Source organism: Rhincodon typus, chromosome 11 (assembly GCF_021869965.1).
Source record: "Rhincodon typus isolate 14 chromosome 11, sRhiTyp1.1, whole genome shotgun sequence".
Lineage (NCBI taxonomy): Eukaryota > Metazoa > Chordata > Chondrichthyes > Orectolobiformes > Rhincodontidae > Rhincodon > Rhincodon typus.
Genome location: NC_063342.1, coordinates 4548364 through 4564402, shown reverse-complemented (window position 1 = coordinate 4564402; position 16039 = coordinate 4548364).

Sequence of the window (16039 nt, the reverse complement as noted above, 5' to 3'; positions counted from 1 at the left end):
TTGCCAGTTACTATCACAAAGCCATCAATGGGATCTTGCTGCACACACACTAGCTGCTGTCCTTCCTCTTATAAAGTAGAGGTAAATGAAATGCAGATCCAACAACACTCAAGAAGCTTGACACCATCCAAGACAAAGCAGTCCCTGCCTATTTGGCACTACATCCACAAGCACCCACTCCGTCCACCACCAACGCTCAGTAGCAGGAGTGTGTACCATCTACACAATGCCCTGCAGAAGCAAAGATCCTTAGACAACACCTTGCAAACTCATGACCACTTCCATCTAGAAGGACAAGGGTAGCAGATACATGGGAACACCACCACCTCCAAGTTCCCCTCCAAGCCACTCACCATCCTGACTTGGAAATATATCGCCATTCCTTCACTGACGCTGGGTCAAAACCCTGGAATTCCCTCCCTAATGGCATTGTGGGGCAACCTACCACAGCGGTTCAAGAAGACAGCTCACCACCACCTTCTCAAGGGCAACTAGAGATGTGTGTATGAAATCATGAGAGGTTTTGACAGTGTATCAGAATCACAGAAGTGTAAACACACAGGAGGCCATTCATCCCATTGTGTCTGCACTGGACAGATAAGGAGAAATGGTTTGAACTGACAGGAGGGTCAGTGACAAGAGAATTGAAAGCTGAACATCTGGTAAAAGAGACAGGAATGATGAGGAGAAAGTTTCTTAACACAGTGAGTTCTTGTGATCTGGAATGAATTGTCTGACGTGACAGTGGAAATAAATTCAAAGATTTCAAACAGAGGATCAGATAAACATTACAAGGAGACGAATCATGCAGGGCCAAGGGGAAAGAGCTAACTGGATAGCTTTTACAAAGAGTAATACATAAATACTCACTTGAATGGCCTCCTCGTGTGATGAGTGGTCATACTTCCAGTACAATGACAATTCCCCGTACTATACAGGTGCCTCATGTTGGAAACATGAAGTCTCCAGCACAATTCCAAAGGATAAAACTACATCCTTCTGGCTTCCACAGGGAAGAAACTTTGGAAAGAAGTGTAACACCGCAGATGCTGCAAAAATGAAATAAAAACAGAAAATGCTGGAAATGCTCAGCAGGTCAGGTAGCATTTGTGGAGTGAGAAGCAGAATTGGAGACTCAAGTTGGCCTTCACTCTGCCCTGACATTAGATTGTTGACCTAAAAATGAATTTCGAAATTTTTTGCAGACTAGGGGATCTGCTTTGATGATCCACTGATGTCTTTTAATATCACTCGTGTGAGACAAATAATGTAGCCTATACTCTCCAGAGATTCAATTATAAAGAGCACAATGAGTTATAAATGAAGAATAATACTGCCAATTACTTTTTGTTGAATTCAATGTACTCAACTAATTGGATAATACCAGGGGAAAACGAAACGAGTTGGGGCAGGGTGAATGAGACTCTACAATTTCTATCATTAAGCATACCGATGAATCCCATGTGCTCAGTTCCACTGATAAAGCATCAGGAAATTAAATGAGCAATGTCATCAGGTAGTTGTTTTTTGAAAACTGGAGATTCCTGTGATATTCCAATTAATCCATCACTAAGACGCACCTCCTTCCCCATGTAAAACGTTACTCCCCTCTGCCCCGGCCTCAGCCATCTCTAGCTGAAACTCTCATTCATGTCTTTGCCACAAGGTGCCAATGCCCTCTTGCTGGTGTACCAACTTACAATCTTTATAACTGTGATCAAAAATCTCTTGACCCCTGTCCTTACTTGCTGTTCAGCCTGGTGTTAGTTGACCTGCCAGTTATTGTCTCCCAGATTAGCAGCGCCCTGCTTTAACAAAGCAAAAACTTTATCTTTGCAATCCCTCCCTGGTCTCACTCCTCTCCAACGCTGTAGCATCCTCCAGCCCTGTAGGTGTCTGAGATTGGTGCTTTCCACCAATGCTGCCATCTTAAACACCCCTTGATTTGAATCTCTCAGCCATTGGCAGAGGTGCTTTTCCGCTGTCTAAACCCTACACTCTGGAAATCTTGCCTAACCTCCCAGACACTTGGCCTCACTCACCGCCTTTTGAAATGTTCTTTAAAACCTGCCTCATCTTTCCTCGTACCTCTTAAGGCTTTAAATTTTATTTGAAAACATTCCTGTGAAAGTGTTTTAGGACATTTAACTGCTTTAAACCCACGGTATAAATGAAACTACGCAATGCTGTTGGTGTTACTAAGTTATTGCCAGTCTTTCTGGTGGGGCTCTGTCAGCTCAGTTGACTGCATGGCTGGTTTATAAGGCAGAATGATGCCAACAATGCAGGTTCAATTCCTGTAACATCTCAGCTCACTGAGGAGGACCCCTCTCCTCACTTGAGGCATTGTTAAACTCAGCACTAGTCATAGAGGTGTCCAGCATGGAAACAGATCTTTCAGTCCGACTTCTCCATGCTGATCAGATATCCTAAATAAATCCAATCCCATTTCCCAGCATTTGGCCCATATCCCTCTAAATCCTTCATGTTCATATCCCCATCCAGATGTCTTTTAAATGTTGTAATTGTACCAACCTCCATACTTCCTATTCCTTCATTCCATACGTGCACCACCCTCTGTGTGAAAAAGGATACCCCTTAGGTCCCTTGTAAACCTTTCCCCTCCTACCCTAAACCTTTACCCTCGAGTTTTGGACTCCCTCACTCTGGGGAAAAGACTTTAGCTATTCACCCTATCCATGCCCCTCATGATTTTATAAACTTCTATAAGGTCACCCCTCAGCCTCCGATACTCCAGGGAAAATAGTCCCAGCCTATTCAGCCACTCCCTATAACTCAAACCCTCCAACCCTGGCAACATCTTCGTAAATCTTTTCTGAACTCTTTCAAGTTTCATCTCTCTCTGTCTCTCGCTAATGAGATAGCATGACAGTGGTAATATTCTTTCCAAAGTAATTTTCCGTAAAAAAAAGATCGTTGTAGTCGTGTGGCTACCACTGACAAATTTTAATTAATCTCTTAGCTCTTCATGCACTGAGGACTTGAGGAGTTGCTTTATTTTGCACAGACAGGAGACACCAGACCAGGTTCAAACAGCAGGTCTCCTTCCTTGAAGGTTATTCATGAACCATTTTGAGTTTTTACAAAAATCTGACGGCTTCATTTCATGCCAACATGTACCTTTGACAAATTCAGTTTCATAACTTTACGTGTTCAATCGGGAAAAAAACAGTCTTGGCTGCTCTCCAACGACCCTTCAACACACCAGTCCCCTTTTCATTTTCTACGCTGTCCCAAGTTCCCAATCGGGCTGCAATCTCCAGGCAGCTGATCGTATCTTGGTGCCATTTCATTAGCAAGAGGTCTGCAGTCACTAGACAAAGGAACGGTTTGGAAGTCCAGGAAAGAAGGTAGTACAAGAAAAAATAATGGCTTCAGCTAAACTCTACACTGGAGCACGCAATCAGCCTTGACGGCTACACGAAAATAAGAGATCATTCTTCTGATTGAACACTTTAAAACAAAAATCTTTGTCATGGATCAGAAAACAAACACATCAATTCTTTTTAGTTATTAGATTCACACAGCACACAAGGAGACCATTCAGTCCATCATCTCTGTACCTGCTCTTTGAGAGAGCTGTCCAATTTGCATCACTCCCCTGCTCTTTGCCCATAGCCCTGCAAAATTTTCTTTTCCAAACCTTTATCCAATTCCTTTTTGATAATTCATTTGGAATCTGCTTCCAATACTTTTCAGGCAGCGCATTCCAGATCACAAGAACAGCAGAGTTAAAAAAACATCCCCTTCTCTCCACTCTGAACTTTTGTCAGTTCCTACAAGTCTGTGTCCTCTTGCTACCAAATTCCTACCAATGAAAACAGTTTCTCCTCATTGATTCAATTAATTCCCTTCAAATATTAAATGCATCGACTAAATCTTGACTTAGCCTTTGCTGTTGTTAAAGGACGTGCCAAAACAGGGTTTGATAGTTTGCATCCAATGCTGAAAGTACTTTCTGACAGACAGTGGAAACTATTTTGAATAAAAATTTGAATTGCTGATTATATTTCACATCAACTTTTATTTCACTTGAGGAATGTGTGTGTTGCTGGCTGGGCCAGCATTTATTACCCGACAGTAGTTGCCCCTTGAGAAGGTGGTGGTGAGCTGCCTTCTTTAACCGCTGCAGTCCATGTGCTGAAGATTGACCCACAATGCCCTTAGGGTGGGAATTCCAGGATTCTGACCCAGTTACAGTGAAGGGACAGTGATATTTTTCCAAGTCAGTGTGGTGAGTGATTTGGAGGGGAACTTGAAGGTGATGGTGTTCCCATGTATATGCTGCCCTTGTCCTTCTGGATGTAAGTGGTCATGGCTTAGGAAGGTACTGTCTGAGGATCTTTGGTGAATTGCTGCAGTGCATCTTGTAGATAGTACACACTGCTGCTACTGAGCGTCGGTGGTGGAGGGAGTGGATGCTTGTGGATGTGCTGCCAATCAAGCGGCTGCTTTGTGCTGGATGGTGTCAAGCTTCTTGAGTGTTTTTGGGGATGCACTCATCCAGGCAAGTGGGGAGTATTCCATCACACTCCTGACTTGTACCTTGTAGATAACAGACAGGCTTTGTGGAGTCAGGAGGGGAGTTACTTGCAGTAGTATTCCTACTCAATGACCTGTTTTTGTAGCTGCTGCATTATGTGACAAGTCCAGTTCATATTTTGATTAATGATAACCCCCAGGATGTTGATAGAGTGGATTTAGTAATGGTAACGCCATTGAATGTCAGGAGCGATAGTTAAATTGTCTCTTATTGGAGCTGGTTATTGCCTGGTATTTGTATAATGCAAATGTTACTTGCCACTTGTCAATCCAAGCCTGGATATTGTCCAAATCTTGTTGCATTTGGACATGGACTGCTTCAGTATCTGAGCAATCGCGAATGGTGCTGAACATTGTGCAATCATTGGTGAACATCTTCACTTCTGACCCTTTGATGGAGGGAAGGTCATTGATGAAGAAACTGAAGATGATTGCGCTGATGACTAATTAGTGTTAACAATACTTTACGGAAGGAAATGAAAATGATTTCTTCATTGGGTACTAAAATACAATAATTCACTTTCCTGGAAATGATTAACTTACAACAATCTGCATAAAATGATTTCACTGCTCCCTGGTCACATTATAAGACTAAATCCCACCTGCTGTTTCTTTCAAAACGGTTTTGTGAACACGCCTTCAGTTGTCCCCATTTGCCAGCATGAGTGCAGCTCCAGTAACACTCAAGCAGCTTGACACCTTGAGACCATTCAGGACAAAGCAACCTGTTTGATAGTCATCCCATCCACAAGCATCAACATTCACTCCCTCCACAACTGATGTGCAATAGCAGCATGATTGCACAATTTTCAGTCTACTTATCACCCCATGTTGATGTAGAGAGCGCCCTAGATGTGATTTACTCCGCCACAAACACTCTAGATTTGAAATTCCCGGAGACCCTATTCATTGTGTCTGGCGACTCCAACCAAGCCAACCTCCGGAGGGCACTGCCAAAGTGCCACCCAACACATCTCCTGCCCCACCAAAGGACCGAACATCCTGGACAGCTGCTACATCAAAGATGCCAACCGCTCCATCCCCCACCCACACATCAGAAAATCAGACCACAGCGCTGTGTTCCTCCTCCCATCTTACAAGCAGAAGCTGAAATGAAAGGACCCTTCACAAAAAGAAGTACAGTGTTGGTCCAAGGCAGCAGAAGACTGGGCTGCTTGGTATCAGTGGATTGGACCATGTTCAAGTGTTCAGCGGAAAATCTAGACAAGTACGCCACCACTGTCATGGACTTCATTAGCAAGTGCGCAGAGGACTGTGTACCAAAGAAGTCAATCCAAGTGTTCCCCAACTGGAAACCCTGGATGAGTCAGGAAATTCACCGCCTACTGAAGACCAGGCATGCAGTATTCAAGTTGAACGACCCATACTTATACAGAAAATCCAGATATGATATCCTCAAAGCCATCAGGAGATGGCAGTATCGGACTAAGTTAGAAACCCAAACCCACCATATGGACACCTGCCATCTGTGGCAAGGCCTAAACAACACAATGGGACACAAAATGAAGCAGAGCAAGAAGGAGACAAAGCCGCATCCCTCCCTGATGAACTCAATGCTTTCTATGCTTGGTTGCATCCCAGCAGCGCAGTGTCACCTGCCCAAACATCCCCAGAGATATCTCTACCCTCTGTCACTGCGGCAACGTCAGACTGGTCTTCCTGGGAGTCAACCCAAAGAAAGCGATGGGCCCAGACAGTGTTCTTGGTCAAGCACTCAGATCCTGTGTGGACCAACTGTTGGAGATAATCACCAACATCTTCAACCTCTCCCTCCTAAAGTCAAAGTCTTTACCTGCTTCAAGAAGACTGCCATCATCCCCATACCCAAGAAAACACATGCAATGTGCCTTAATGACTACTGCCCAGTGGCTCTGACCTCCATAATCATGAAGTTCTTTGAGAGGTTAGTTATGGCCCAGATCCAACTCCAGTCTCCCAGCTTGCATAGATCCCCTGCAATTTGCCTGCAGACATAACAGGACCATAGCAGACACCATATCCCTAGCCATGTACTCATCCCTGGAACATCCAGGCAACAAAGACAACAACGTCAGATTCCTGTTCAACCGTCTTCAACGCCATTAACCTCTCTAGATTGATCTCAAAACTCCGAGACCTTGGTCTCAGCTCTACATTCTGCAAATGGATCCTTAGCTTCCTGACCTACAGGCCGCAATCAGTGAGGATAGGTAACCAGCTCCTCCACAATAACACTCAACACTGGAGCCCCCTAAGGATGTGTCCTCAGCCCCCTACTGTACTCCCTGTATACCCACGACTGTGTTGCCAAATTCTGAATGAACACCATCTCGCTGACAACACCACCATAGTGAGACAGATATGTAACGACGACGAGTCAAAATACAGAAGGGAGATAGAGGGCTTGGTGATGTGGTGCAATGAAAACAACTTGTCTCTCAACATCAGAAAAACTGAAGAACTGATCATCGTCTTCAGAAAGAAAGGAGGAGAACACACCCCCATCTACATCAATGGAAACTGAGGTTGAGAGGGTGAAGAGCATCAAGTTCCTCAGAGTGACAATAACCAACGACCTGTCCAGGACTTCCCACGTAAACACAACAGTCAAGAAGGTACAACAACGCCTCTTCTTCCTCAGGCAGCTCAGGAAATTTGGCATGCCCGTAAGGTCCCTCACCAACTTCTACAGATGCACCATTGAAAGCATACTGTCCGGGTGCATCCCAAGACAAGAGCATCTTTCCTCAGAAAAGAAGACCAAAACTGCACACAATATTCTTGGTGTGGTCTCACCAAGGCCCTGTATAACTACAACAACACATCCCTGCTCCTGTACCTGAAACCTCTCACAGTGAAGGCCAACATACTATTTGCCTCCTTTAACGCCTGCTGCATCTGCATGCTTACCTTCAGAAACTGGTGCACAAGGACACCCAGATCCCACTGCACATTCCCCTCTCCCAATTTACAGCCATTCAGGTAGTAATCTGCCTTCTTGTTTTTGCTTCCAAAATGAATAACCTCACATTTATCCAAATTATATTGCACCTGCCGTTGATTTGCCTACTCACCCAACCTGCCCAGATCATGCTGAAGGATCTCTTCATCCTCATCATTGGAGGTAGTCCAGGCAAGGTTCACCAGGCTGATACCAGGTATCTGTCTTATGAGGAGAGGCTGGGCCTGTAGTTATTCGAGTTTAGAAGAATGAGAGGTGGATTTGCTGAAGGGTTCAAGATCCTGAGGGCACTTGACAGAGTAGATGTGGAAAGGTTGTTTCCCTTTGTGGAAGAGTCAAGGACCAGAGGGTGTAATCTCAGAATAAGGGGTTACCCATTTAAAATTGAACTGAGGGAGAATTTCCTCACTCTGTGGGGAGTGAATCTCTGGAATTCTTTACCTCAGAGGGCTGTCGAGGCTGGGTCATTAAGTATACTGAAGGCTGAGATAGACAGTTTTAATCAGTAAGGGGATAAAGGGATCTGGGGAAAAGGCAGGAAAGTGGAGCTGGAAAAGGCAGGGAAGTCAGATCAGCCACGATCTCATTGAATGGCAAAGCAGAATTGATGGGCAGAATGGCCTACATCTTATGGTTATATACGCCACAACATAAGTGCAAGTTTCTTGTCCTGTTTCAGAGCATGTTTTTTGTTGGTCATGTCAATAATGCCTGAATGGCCCTGTAATACAGCCTCCAGCTGTTCCTGTCTCTCACACAAACAGCTGGACATACTGAAGGTAGTTCTGACCCTCTGGAGACTTCCTTCCAACAGATGGCAGGGATTTGGAATGATAGACAAATTGCTTTTCAGGCTCATCCTTCGCAAATTATTTCCACTTGTTAATTACTGTTTGGGTTTTGACAGATTTATTTTGTAACAAATAGAACGATCAATCTCAATTTTATAAGGCTCAGGGTGACTTATGGCAGTCCAGGTCACACTGTGCACCTGCATGACCGAAACACGCAGGATGGCAGCATACAGAACTCAACTGGCAAACCAAATATGGGTCAATGAATTGTACAATTCTGAAAGGAGTCATCAATTATTAGGAACAGGAATAAGATGTGAAGAGTTTTCGCCCCGCAATCGCACATTCCCTCCATATCTCTCATTGCCACCATCCTACCTTCCAAACTCTCTCCCACTCTCTCCTAGAAAGACCAGAGCAATAGACACCGGGAAACACCACCACATGTAATTTCCTCCTTAACTTGCACACCATCCTGGCTTAAAACTATCCAACTCTCCTAAGAAACTTCTTCCGTTCCAAGAATCAAAAATAATGAAACTTCTCTGAATCCAATGACAGGATATCTTCCCTTAGATAACGGGACGAAAATTGCTCATATCTGTGGTATAATGTGAGCCTTGTACACTTTTGGTAAGAGCACCCAATATTGGCTACAGAACATTTATTTCTATCATCAAATTCATTCATATATACTGTCAGTAAGTGTGGCCCCAATGCTCCCTCAGTACTTGACCCTCTGACAGTGCAGCACTCCCTCAGTACTGACCCTCTGACAGTGCGGCACTCCCTCAGTACTGACCCTCTGACAGTGCAGCACTCCCTCAGTACTGACCCTCTGACAGTGCAGCACTCCCTCAGTGCTGACCCTGTGACAGTGCAACACTCCCTCAGTACTGACCCTCTGAAAGTGCAGCACTCCCTCAGTACTGACCCTCTGACAGTGCAACATTCCCTCAGTACTGATCCTTGGACAGTGCAGCACTCCCTACACACTGATCAGTACAGCACTCCTACAATACTATCACAAGGTCTAGCTCAAATGGTATTTTTAAGTCCATGCTGAAAGTGAGAACCCTTTTCCTAGTTACTGCTTCAAAACGATTGAAGTGATGGAATATGTTGCACTCTGGTACTTGCCGACAAAACAATGCCTGGGGGCACGCCTCATAAATCGGAATCCCTTTACTCCTCAGCCCTCAGTCTGGGAGCTCAACACTGGCCACATAAAGGAACAGTTTGTCTTAACTGCAACAGCTGGGATCTCTTGCCCTCAACATCAAGCACAACTGAGACCTCCTAGTCCAATTCGCTGACTGATTCTGCCAAATAAATGTAAGGGTCTCTGGGTTAAAATCTGCCAGTTTGAAGTCCTGTAATTAAAAATAATGGAAGAGTAAAAATAAAGTCCTTGATTAAGACACATTGCTTTGGAGCACTTTTCCAGGGCACACAAGAAAAATCTCTTCAGCCAGGTATGTAGTAAGTAGGGTCTTTAGTGTTTCCTCAATGAAGGTCAGCAAGAGGCTATTTGGCCCATTCTTCTTCAGGCTCTGTGATTCATTTTTGCAGCCATTGTGTCTGGGCTAATGAACACGAATACTAGGTAACCTAATAAACTTAATGAAATGTGGCATGCTACTCTCAAGAACTACTTAAACTGAAACTGGAGGAGCTGTGGAAAGTAGGAACAGATTAGTTGATAAAAAACTTCAGCGTGGGGTCAATATTAGCAGCCGGTCTAAACCCTAAATCTCTGAACTTTCCTCCTGCTGTCTGCCTCCCTATTCTTTGTGGAGTCAGGTGTTGCTTCTATTACTGAGCTTTTTCACACTTGTCCGTTTATCTCCTTCTTTTTGCAATGTTTTGGTGAGACCCCTCCTGGAATACTGACACACTTCCTACATCCATATTTATACAATGATGCTTGTGTTGGATGTTGAATAGCTACAGTTCACTCAAGTGGTCCCTTGGTTCTTTTGGATGAGAGGCAGAGTAAATTGTGTCCATGGAATTTACAAAAATGAGAAGTGATCTCGTTGAAACATACGAGGCCCACTAGATTTTGACAGGGTTGACACTGAGCGACTTTTTTTATTCACTTGCGGGTCCCACAATGCTGATAAGAGAGTGAATTGTGAACCTACCTACAGCACATGGACTACAGCGGTTCAAGAAGGCAGCTCATCACCACCTTCTCAAGGGCAACTATGGACAGCTCATTAATGCTGACCCAACCAATGACGTGCTTGTCCCACAAGTGAATAAATATAAAAGATGGCGGCACAAGCTCAGAGTAAGGCACCACTCATTTCAAGACTGAGATGAGGAAAAATAACTTCATTGAAGGGCTTGTGAATCTTTAGAATTCTCTGACCCCAGAGTGTTGGGCATGCTCCATCAGTGACTTTCTTTACCTGGAATAAGCAGGTTTGTGGTCTCTATGGGGATTGCGGGATATGGTAAGAAGGAAAGAAAGTGGAGCTGAAGGCCAGTCTCTGCCATGATTGTACTGAATGCTGGAACATGGGTGATGAGCCGATAGACCTATGCCTTATGCCTCTTTCCTGTGTTGTTGTTACAAACAAAAACACAAGTTGCTGGAAAAGCTCAGCAGGTCTGGCAGCATCTGTGAAGAGAAATCAGAGTTAATGTTTCGGGTCCTTCCTCAGTCCTGTCTTGTTGTGTTCTTTGGCTCAGTATTAGCTCTTAACTGAATATGTTTCAGTGAAACACCCTGATACATGGCAAAGGTACTGTGAGAAAGCAGCTGGTAGGTAGATGGATAAACCCTGAGCCACCATTGGTCCTGGATGGTGTAAAATTAAATAACAGCTGGCCAAATTTTCCACTTCTGTGTGTTGCTCGGGGACCATCACCATTCCCCTACCCTATGACTCTCCTGGCCTCGCATTCCCTCTTCCTCAGTCACCAAAATCTTCTTCCTCACTCCACTGTCAACTAAAAAGTTATTCTGGGCACTTAACCTTTGGGTAACAGTGTAAAACAGTCATCATCAGATCCAACATTTGTGTCATCTCTCCCTCAGTGTTTGTTGTTGATGTTGAAATCAATGGAACATGGATCAACATAGAGTCAAAGTATTGTATGATGCAGAGGAAGGCCATTTGCTCCATCGTACTGTGTTGGCTTTCTCAAAGAGGTGTCCGATAATTCTTAGTCCCTATAGCCCTGCAAATGTATTCTTTCAACTATTTATCCAATTCCTTTTCAAACGTTACTCTTTAATCTGCTTCCAGAGCCCTTTCAGGTTGCAAGTGCAGTGATTGTAACAAGGTCAACCTGGTGGACCTCATAGAATATGAATTCCCTGATTGGGGCTGTTAATCTGGTCCAATCAGGGAGACCTGGCTGACAGATATAAACAGGAAACAGAAATTACAAGATGCCAGGTTATAGTCCAACAGGTTTATTCGAAATCAAGAGCTTTCAGAGCGCTGCTCCTTTGTCAAAGGCAAGCTTCTTAGCTTCTTCTGAAAATGGGCATCCTGGGGTTGGCCACATCTTTCCAGCTGGTCACAAACAGCCCCTATCTGTCATCTCCCTAAAGAATGCCTTCCCAATCATTCAGGATGGTGGAGGGGGCTTGGCATTCACATCCTTTGAACAACTTTGAGGTTTATTCTAATTGTAACAGATGAACTTCGGGAGGTACTTTTTCTGGCTAGGGTGTAGATGATGGTACTAATTACAAAGTTTTCCTGGGCATAGATAGTGCAGAAACAGACCATTCAGCCCAAAGCCTGATACTGATGTTTCTTCCTGCTCAATCTGTTGGCATCTAAGACCATAAAGGCGCATCTTTCTATCTTTCTTCCTATCAGAAACGGGGTGTCATGTCAGCACCTGGATCTTAACCATATTTCAAAAGATCCACAGAGACCTCCTGATGCCAATCTGACCCATCCTCTACTGTTCTTGGAGTAGATCCTAATTTCCATTTTTTATGATTTGCAATAAATTGCAAAGTGCAGCAGAGACCAGTCCATGGCACAACTGGTCAATATTGGTGATTATGGTCCAAACAATATAATCTTTCTATTCCATTCTCATTCATTTGTGTATCTATCTATGCCTCAACTGTTTCCGTCTGTGAACCTCCCTGTTATAACAAAAGTCTGACCTTCTCATTACTCCCAGGTTAAAGAGTTTCCTCCTAAGTTTCTCAATTGGAGGTAGATATCAATCTACTACAAGTCATGCTTAATGCACTCTGCTGGACTAGATTGAATCACTTTATTGAAGGTCAAAGCTAGAGTGAGATAACCTTCTTTCTTCTCAGCAATTAGCTGAATCCCTGTAGGTAATGTATGTCTGGTGGAGTGAATAAAGCATCTAAACTCTATATGGTAGTTGACCTGGAAAGTTAGTCTTTTCCATGTGACATTTTTCTCCATTTCTCCAGCCTCAGGGTCTGGTCCAACATTCAATATGATCATAAGTATATATAAAAAAGGAGCAGGAGTAGGCCATCTGGCCTGTTGAGCCCGCTCCGCCATTCTACAAGATCGTTGCTGATATTCTCGTGACTTCAGCTCCATCTTACCCATCCACTCACCATAACGCTTAATTCCTTTAATGTTCAAAAATGTATCTATCTTTGCCTTAAAAAACATTCCGTGAGGAAGCCTCAATCGCTTCACTGGGCAGGGAATTCTACAGATTCACAATCCTTTGGGTGAAGAAGTTCCTCCTCAACTCAGTCTTCAAACTGCTCTCCCATGTTTTGAGGCTATGCCCCATTGTTCTAGTCTCATCCGCCAGTGGAAACAACCTCCCTGCTTCTATCTTATCTATTCCCTTCATAATTTTATATGTTTCCATAAGATCCCCCCCTCATTTTCCTAAATTCCAATGAGTATAGCCCCAGCCTTCTCCATTTTCCCTCATTAGCCAACCCTCTCAGCTCCGAAATCAACCGAGTGAATCTCCTCTGCACCCCCTCCAGTGCCAGTACATCCTTTCTCAAGTAAGGAGACCAAAACTGCACACAGTACTCCAGGTGTGGCCTCACCAGCACCTTACACAGCTGCAGCATAACCTTCCTGTTTTTAAACTCCATCCCTCTAGCAATGAAGGGCAATATTCTACTTGCTTTCTTAATTACCTGCTGCACCTACAAACCAACATTTTGTGCTTCATTCACAAAGACACTGAGGTCCCTCTGCACAGCAGCATGCTGCAAATTTACACCATGGCTAATTTTTGTTGCACATGACAGTTAGACTGAAAGGGTTAACTCAGAAAATTTGAACTTGCTCCACGCTTTGCTATATAAATGACTGTCTCTAGGAGAAGCTAGACAATTCTGGGTAATATTGGTTCTAAGTGGTTGTTCAAAATTATTGGTTTTATGTTCTGCGGTATAACTGTGTAATATAAATATAGCTTGTATCTCTTAAGAGACAATAAAGTCTCTTACCTAAACAGTTAACTGGTCTGTAGAAGAATCATTCCATACTCAAAATGCTAACTCTGTTTTTCTCTCCACAGATGCTGTCAGACCTGCTGAGTTTCTCCAGCAGTTTCTGAGTGTGCTTCAGATTTCCAGCATCATGGTACTTTTGTTTTATTTAAGCTAATATAATTTAGCATTTCAGAATCACTTCTTGTAACTCAAGACCTATTAGTGATTAATTCTTTGCCACTTAATATGAGTAAGCTCTGGAGAGCAATATTTCAAGGAGAGCTGGTGGCAGAAAATTAACTTGAAGAAGATCTGCAGAGAAGCTGGTGCCAGCTGTGATCATCTCTTACAAAGATATTCTGCACCCCATTTTCCATCCATTCCTCATATCTGTTGATTACTTGAAAGACCAAACATTTGGGTATCGCAACGTTAATTATATAAAAATGAAGGAATATCTACAACCCTCAGGGCTTGAGAACCACAAAGATCCACCACTTTCTGAATGAAGACATTCCTCCTCATTTCAGTCCAAAATTACCAGCTCCCTATCCTGTGATGTTGCCTTCATGGTTGAGCTTCCCTAGCCTGGGCAAACAATTCAGAACCTTGTGTACCTAAGATGGTGCCGGGTGTGCCAACATTGCAAACATTTCACTGTACCTCTGTCCTGCTATATTTGAGTACACGTGGCGATATAGCTGAAATCTTAAAAAAAGCACCATTCTTTATCCAAGTCTTACAAGCTCACCTCTCATCAGAGGACACTTCTTTCACCTCTGATTTGGTTAGACCGTGAACTTTATCTTTACCTTGACCAGCACAGAAGGATGCCATTCAATCCATCAAATCTGCACTGGCAAGAAGCTTTCCCATTGCCAAGGACAGAAAAATTATCACTTTCAATGGATATATTTAACTTTCATTTATTAATTCGGCTGGCAGGAGAGCTGGTTACCAGAGGACATATGGGAGAACTAGTCATTTGGATGCAGAAACACTCAAAGGTAGAAGACAGAGGGTAGAGGTGGAGGGTTCCTTTTCAGACTGGAGACCTGTGACCAGTGGTCTGCCACAAGGATCGGTGCTGGGTCCACTGTTTTTCGTCATTTAATTCAATTATTTGGATATGAACATAGGAGGTATGATTAGTAAGTTTGCAGATGACACGAAAATTGGAGGTGTAGTGGACAGCGAAGAGGGTTACCTCAGAGTACAATGGGATCTTGATCAGATTGGCCAATGGGCTGAGGAGTAGCAGATGGAGTTTAATTTAGATAAATGTGAGGTGCTGCATTTTGGAAAGGCAAATCAGGGCAGGAATTATACACTTAATGGTAAGGGCCTGGGGAGTGTTGCTGAAAAAAGAGACCTTGGAGTGCAGGTTCATATTTCCTTGAAAGCGGAGTTGCAAGTAGATAGGATAGCGGAAGATGAGCTTGGTATGTTTGCCTTTATTGGTCAGTGCATTGAGTATAGGAGTTGGGAGGTCATGTTGCAGCTGTACAGGACATTGGTTAGGCCACTTTTGGAAACTGCATGCAGTTCTGGTCTCCCTGCTGTAGGAAGGATGCTATGAAACATGAAAGGGTTCAGAAAAGATTTGCAAGGATGTTGCCAGGGTTGGAGGGTTTGAGCTATAGGGAGAGGCTGAATAGGCTGGGACTATTTTCCCTGGAGTGTCAGAGGCTGAGGGGTGACCTTATAGAAGTTAATAAAATCATGAGGGGCGTGGATATGGTGAATAGGCAAGGTGTTTTCCCCAGGGTGGGGGAGTCCAAAACTAGAGGTTTAAGGTGAGAGGCGAAAGATTTAAAAGGGACCTAAGGGACAACTTTATTATGCAGAGGATGGTGCGTATTTGGAATGAGCTGCCAGAGGATGTGGTGGAGGCTGGTACAATTACAACATGTAAATGGCATCTGGATGGGCACATAAATAGGAAGGGTTTAGATGGATATGGGCCAAATCCTGGTAAATGGGACTAGATTAATTCAGGATATCTGGTCGGCATGGACGAGTTGGACTGAAGGATCTGTTTCCATTCTGCACAGCTCCAAGACTCTGTGACTCGATGTACTTAATACAATAGGTAAAAAAGGTACTAGTGAGACCAGTGAGGATCTAAGGGTGCAGGTACATAATTCTTAGAAGTTTCCATCACATATAGACTGGATGGTTAAAAAGGTTTTAGGCATGCTTGCCTTCATTGCTCAGCCCTTTGAGTATAGGAGTTGGGACGTTATGTTGAAGTTGTACAGGACATTTGTGAGGCCTCTTCTGGAATACTGT